Here is a 6,910-nt window from a genome sequence, read left to right on the forward strand (position 1 = left end):
AACAATATGATTATTCCCAAACTTTACCAATAATCTTTCTCAAATATTAATAAAACGAATAATTGAAATTCCATTTTCTCATTTGTTAACAAAATACTACTGTATTTTAGACTACCAACTTGAACGTTCTCTATTATATACACAAAATGTGATTCACTAATAAGCAGGTTCTTGCAATACAATAGATACTAGATCATTGAAATATTTGCTTTATGATACAACCATACATATAACACGTGCCTTCCTCAATTTCTAAAATGATTAGGAATTGTGGGACTTTCTTTTGCATAAAACCCTTTCCTCTTCATGAAACCCTGAGGTGAAAGGCTATCAATGTAAAAACTGTAATCACAAGTCTTCTCATTTCTGTATTAGACTATAGCTATATGTTTAAAAAGTTTTATAAAGAAATGTGGCTCTGTACAGTTTTAACAAAACATTCCCAGACCAACTTAGTCCAAAGGACCTAGGATGACCCTATAAAAACAAAGTCCTTTGAACACTTGTTAGTTTCGAGATGAATGCCACTTCCCAGCTCTACTGCTGTCTCTTCTACTATCGTGGTCATGGCTCCAGCCATCGCGATTCCTGTCTGCATAGAAGTCATCACCTCTGTGTCCTCTGTAATGCTGCTGCTCACAGCTGTAGTGTCTGTCTACTAGGGAGAGATGAGGACTCTGCCTGGCTTTACGCAGTGATGATGGTGTATCTTGACGCCATTGGGAGCTTGGAGACTGGTTATAACTATGATTATGTGACTGAACTAATGGGGAAAATCCTGATTGATCAAGATGTGGAGAACCAAATTTCCCACCATATGACATCTGTCTCAAAGCGTTGTTCATCACTGCTTGTTTCTGAAAATTTTCTGGAGAAGAGAAAGATCTCTGAGCGATCTGTGGTGATGGAGTCATGTTATCCACAGTCCTTTCATGTCTGTTAGGAGATGTAGAGGTAGGGCTTGAATTTCCAACATGATGCTGGGACTATGACAAACTAACCTCCTGCGAGGCATGGCTGCTTCCTGATCCAAACTGAACTTTGATGGGCCTTCCAAAAAGTTTTATTCCATTACGTAGATTCATGGCATAAGGAACAGACACTTCATGTTTGGAATTCATAAATGCAAACCGCTTTGGTTTACCATCCTTATCTTTTGGGATTTTCACTTCTCTTACTGGCCCAGCCTGGTGGAAAGGCTCGAAAAGGAGATCCTCAGTCACTTTAGTTTCTAGGTTGCCCACAAAGAGAGTACCTCTTTATTTCTTTAAATAGGTCCTCAATTTCCTGCTGTCTGTCTTATCTTCCTGGCATCTCTGTGAAGTGGGTGTTGTTAGCTTGATGTTGTCCCAAAGGTCCCTTAGACTATACTCATTAAAATGTTTTTTCTTTTTGTTGCTCTGCTTGGGCGTTTTCTGGTACTTTGCCTTCCAAATCGCTGATTTAGTTCTCTGCCTCATCTAACCTGATGTTGATTTCTTCTAGGGTACTCTTCTTTTCAGATATTGTATTGTTTATTTCTGACTGATTTTTTTGTATGGTTTGTATATCCTTTCCTATGTACAATATCTCTTTAATTTTTTTTTTTTTTTTTTTCTGAGTTCATCCATTTTTTTCCCCTAAGTTTCTTGAGCATCTTTATAACTATTGTTTTCAACTTGTGTCTGGTAGACTTGTTGCCTCCATTTCATTTAGTTCTTTTTTTTTTTTTTTTTTTTTTTTTTTGCGATTTCTCTTGTTCTTTCATTAGTGGGATGTTTTCTCCTCCATTTTGACTGCTTCTCTGTAATTGTTTATGTGTAGAAGGTACATCTTCCATTCTTCCTAGACTTGGTATGGTGCCCTCATGTAATAGGTGTCTGTGGGACTCCGTGGTTCAGTCTCCCTGGTCACCAGCACTAGTTTCTCCAGAAATGTCCTTTTTGGGGGTTATGTGAACCCTCTTGTTGTAGTTATGTCTTTTTTTTTTAATATATTTTATTGATATTTTACAGAGAGGAAGGGAGAGGGATAGAGAGTTAGAAACATCGGTGAGAGAGAAACATCGATCAGCTGCCTCTTGCACACCCCCTACTGGGGATGTGCCCGCAACCAAGGTACATGCCCTTGACCGGAATCGAACCTGGGACCCTTGAGTCCGCAGGCCGACGCTCTATCCACTGAGCTAAACCGGTTTTGGCTGTAGTTATGTCTTGATTGCTGTTGGCTTGCCAGTGGATGGGACTGGCTCTTGGGCTAGCTGACTATGTGGATAGGCCCTGACCATAGCTGCTACGCAGATTTATGCCAGCAGGGTCTGGTGTCTTCTGAGATTTCTCTTTGGATGTGCTGCTTATGGAACTAACTGGGCCATGCTGTGTTGTGCTCTGAATTCTTCCACCAGATGTGTTGGCTTTGGGGCCTCTTGGGAGGGACTCTGGTGCAGGTCAGTGTCAGGCGCTCCCTGTGACCAGCCCTGGGCTACTGGCTTAGAACTACAACAATCCACAATGTCTGGCTGTCTCTACAGTGCTTGGGTGTGCATGGGGTGGGCCAAGTTGTGCAGCAAGGTCAGCTTCCACTAATACTGAGCCCGGGGACAGGTCAGCATAAGGCCCAAGGCATCTTGAGACCTGCCTCCACTTGCCGGCTGCTGTTAGACTCGGTAACTAAAGGAGCCTCTGGTGGTAGGCAAGGTGTGTCAGGTAGGTTCTCAGGAGTCACCAGGGATGGACCAATAGAGTTCAACAGATTGGTACAGATTCAGACCTGGCACCAGTGTTGGGACGAGGTGCCTCAACAAATGTCCCATGGGTGCCTGCAGACCTCTGTGATGGGGTGGGGTTTCAGGGAGTTAGCAGGGTGAGGGCAGCAGAGTTCATCAGGCCCAAACAACCCAACATTTGGCTGTGTGAAGGGATGCCTCTGTACAGGGACAGTAGTGCCAGTCTGGCTTGTGAGGGGGAAATAGCCCCTGCCGTAGAGCCACATGACAGTCTCTTCCTCCTTCAGAGCCTTCCAGGAGAACCTGCACCAAGGGCTCACGCTGGCCACAGCCAGCTGGCCCCTCTGTATGGTGTGAGCTCGGCAAGGCAGTGACAGGAGTTGGAGGGTGGGGTTAGTGGGTCTCCTGCGTGGGCTGGCGCCGGTGAATTTGTACTTGAGGTTGTTGGGACCTCTAAGAAGTGTGAATTGACTTCATGAGCCTTCATGATTAGAAAACTCTCCCCTCCCTCCTCCTTCTGTTCCCGGGAAGGTAACATCAGCATGTAGACTGGCGGGCCCTTTCTGCACAGCGGGGTTGTCATTCATTGTTAGACCGCATGCAGCGCTCTGCAGGAGCTTTATGCAGTTCTGTTTCATTAGCCCTTCATGCAGGTCTGTTCCTAGTGTCCTCTAGTCTTCACATTCAATGTCATCTTTAAAATTAAAGCTCAGTATCACCAGACTTCCTGAGAGCTCCTCATGGTGAATGCCCACTCGAGTTGTTTATCTTTTTCTCATTGTTTTGTAGGAATTCTTTACATATTCTGGATACTGTTTTTTGCTGGTTATATACATTTTGATTATGGTGAGACAGCTATTGCTTTGACTTTTTTTTTTCCCCCTGGTGTTTTGTTATATTAGTTACCTTTTTACTGCATCACAAACATTTATCATTTCCCAGTTTCTGCCAGTTAAGAATCTGGGTATGACTTAGCTGAGTCCCACGGGCTTACTGTCTTTCTCTCTCTTTTTTTAAAATTTTATTTTATTGTTTAAAGTATTACAAATAGTAGTACATATGTCTCCTTCCCCCCCACATTGACCTTCCCCCTGCCTCCCCTACCCCACTGCACATGCTCTCACCCCCCCCCCCTCCACCAGTGTCTTGTGTCCATTGGTTATGCGTATATGCATGCATACAAGTCCTTCGGTTGATCTCTTACCTGCCCGCCCGCCCCCCCAACCCTCCCAGCATTCCTGCTGTAGTTTGACGGTCTGTTTGATGCTTCTCTGCCTCTGTATCTATTTTTGTTCATCAGGTTATAATATTCTTTATTATCCATAAATGAGTGAGATCATGTGGTATTTTTCTTTCACTGACTGGCTTATTTCACTTAGCATAATGCTCTCCAGTTCCATCCATGCTGTTGCAAATGGTAAGAATTCCTTCTTTTTTACAGCAGCATAGTATTCCATTGTATAGATGTACCACAGTTTTCTAATCCATTCATCGGCTGATGGGCACTTAGGCTGTTTCCAAATTTTAGTGATTGTAAATTGTGCTGCTATGAACATAGGGGTGCATATATCCTTTCTGATTGGTGATTCTGTTTTCTTGGGATATATTCCTAGAAGTGGTATTAATGGGTCAAATGGGAGTTCCTATTTAACTTCTTGAGGAAACTCCATACTGTTCCTTTTTTCTCCGCATCCTCTCCAGCACTTGTCGTTTGTTGATTTGTTGATGATGGCCATTCTGACAGGTGTGAGATGGTACGGCTTACTGTCTCTTGATGTTGTGGTGAAACTGTCAGTAGGGACTGTGTTCTTTTGGGGGTTGGACAGGGAGGGATCTGTTCCTCAAGGTTCAGTTCATGGTGGACTGTTGGACGGAGGGCCCAGTGCCCTCTGGCTCCTGGCCGGGGACCTCCCTCAGTTCCTTGGCCCACAGGCTTTTCCCTGGGCGAGTTGAGAACATTATAGCTAGCCTTCTACGGAGTCAGTGAGTGAGAGCATGGGAGGATAGGGTGCACAAGATGGAAGTCCCAGTCTATTTGTAGCCTAATCTCAGGGAGTGAACACATGGAGGTAGGGATCACTGGAGGACATCTTAGAGACTGTGTACCACAGATTGCTGGAAGTTTGCTGTTACTAAATTTATCCATCTTTGCCCTGACCGGTTTGACTCAGTGAATAGAGCTTCGGCCTGCGGACTGAAGGGTCCCAGGTTCGATTCCGGTCAAGGGCATGTACCTTGGTTGAGGGCACATCACCAGAAAAGGGTGTTGCAGGAGGCAGCTGATGGATGGTTCCCTCTCATTGATGTTTCTAACTCTTTATCTCTCTCCCTTCCTCTCTGTAAAAAATCAATAAAATATATTTAAAAAAATAAATTTATCCATCTTCAAGTGTTTGGGTTTTCTATAAGACCCTATTCTATGGTCATTCATATGTTTAAAAATTTAACAGTTTTGCCTTTTCACAATTAGTTCTTAATACACCTGGGGCTTCACTGTATAATACAGTAGTCAACAGTCAGCCACATATGAGTATTTAAGTTAAAATTACATTAAATTAAAAATTCTGTTTCTCAGTCACACTAGCCATATATTAAATATTTAATTTATAACCAGGTGTGGTTCATGGCTTCCATGCTGGACAGCGTGGATGCAGAACACTTTCCTTTTTTACTGTGAGTTGTATTGGTAGTGCTGATTTAGAGCAGTAGTTGTCAATCAGGGCATATTTTGCCCTCAGGGGACACTTGGCAATGCCTGGGAACTTTTTTTTTCATTTTCACAATTTGTGGGGGAAATGTTCTACTGCTATTTAGTGGATAGAGGCCTAGGAAGCTGTTAAACATCCCATAATACACAGAACAGCCTCCCTCAACAAGGACTCATCTAGCCCCAAATTCCAATGTCTCTGACAATAGGAAACCTTACCATAGAGTGTATTTTGTGGTGATGTGTGAGCTGAGGGAGCTTGTTCTTTTTCTTTCTGACTAGCCAACTAGGAACCATTTCCTGTGTATTCTCAATCCATTTCCCTCTGGCTGGTCATGAACTTGAAGCTAGAGATATTTTTCCCTAAGTGGTAGAGATCTTAATACTTTGTTAATTAAGGTACATTTTTTAATTAAATATATTTTTATTGATTTCAGAGAGGAAGGGAGAGGGAGAGAGAGATAGAAACATCAATGATGACAGAGAATCATTGATCAGCTGCCTCCTGCACATCCCCTACTGGAGATTGAACCCACAATTTGGGCATGTGCCCTGAATGGGAATAGAACCATGACTTCCTGGTTCATAGGTCGATGCTCAACCACCCAGCCACTCTGGCTAGGCTCATTTTTAAATATCAACTTCTGTTGTCCTACAGATTCTTAGACTCTGCACTTAAAGACAAACCCGTGTTCCCATTTCACCATGGCTTCAGCTTCCAGGTAGGAGTGCAGTTTGATGGAAGACTTTATACAAGTAGTTATCCCTCTGTTTTTGAAAGGCCAAGCTCATAATATTTTAGCCTTTCATCCTGCTGGCCTCACTAAGCACCTGGTGTCTAAGAAGAAAAAAGTAGGAAGAGCAAGGAGAGAAGAAGAAGATCAGAGCAAAGAGGCAGACAAGGGAGTGTGTGTGGTACAGGTACGGCTGTGTTATTCCAATGTCTACACTTGATTAAAAAAAGGGATTTACTTTTAAGACAGAAGATGGCTGCTCCTGGGGCCACCTCAGTCCCTGAATCCTTTCCCACTCCAAGAGTTAGAACAAACATGGGCAGAAGTTGTTTGAAGGCCTTGGGGGTGAGCTGCAGCTCAGTTACTGAGACTGGCAGAGACCCCGGTTGGGTAGGCCGGAATCTGTTCCTACAGACTGAGCGAGGCTGGGGAAGGCATGAAGATGGCTACTGGCCCCTGAGAACTTGGCCCACGCAGTTCTTGAAGAACACCTTACTGCCCTGGAGGTCAGACCTCGTCCCTGCCTCCATCATGGGGGTTGGCAGAGTCAGTGTCTGGGAAGTGAGGTTGCAGTGAATCTTCAATGCCACCTGAACTCCACGTCTACAGAGGAATAGCCGCTGTGGTAAAACTTGCACCCTCCCTCTGGGGCAGGGCTCTTTCATGTACATATGGAGCTCAGAAAGGGGCACAGGGCAGTGGCAGTGCCCACCCTCCCCATCCAGTCTGTCTTCACAGCTGGAGTGATGTGTCTGAGCCCTTACT

The 6,910-nt window shown here is 44.1% G+C and overlaps 1 pseudogene across 1 annotated transcript; it reads right to left on the minus strand.

Annotated features, from left to right (window-relative positions):
* Nucleotides 1-506: 506 nt before the first annotated feature.
* LOC308250616 (RNA-binding protein 7-like) lies at nucleotides 507-2,353 on the minus strand (annotated as a pseudogene). Its single transcript has 2 exons — nucleotides 2,346-2,353; nucleotides 507-1,257 (listed from the first exon to the last, which is right to left on the minus strand). The product of its transcript is annotated as an RNA-binding protein 7-like (transcript).
* Nucleotides 2,354-6,910: the final 4,557 nt, after the last annotated feature.

This window comes from Plecotus auritus, assembly GCF_963455305.1.
Source record: "Plecotus auritus genome assembly, chromosome: 6".
Classification (NCBI taxonomy): domain Eukaryota; kingdom Metazoa; phylum Chordata; class Mammalia; order Chiroptera; family Vespertilionidae; genus Plecotus; species Plecotus auritus.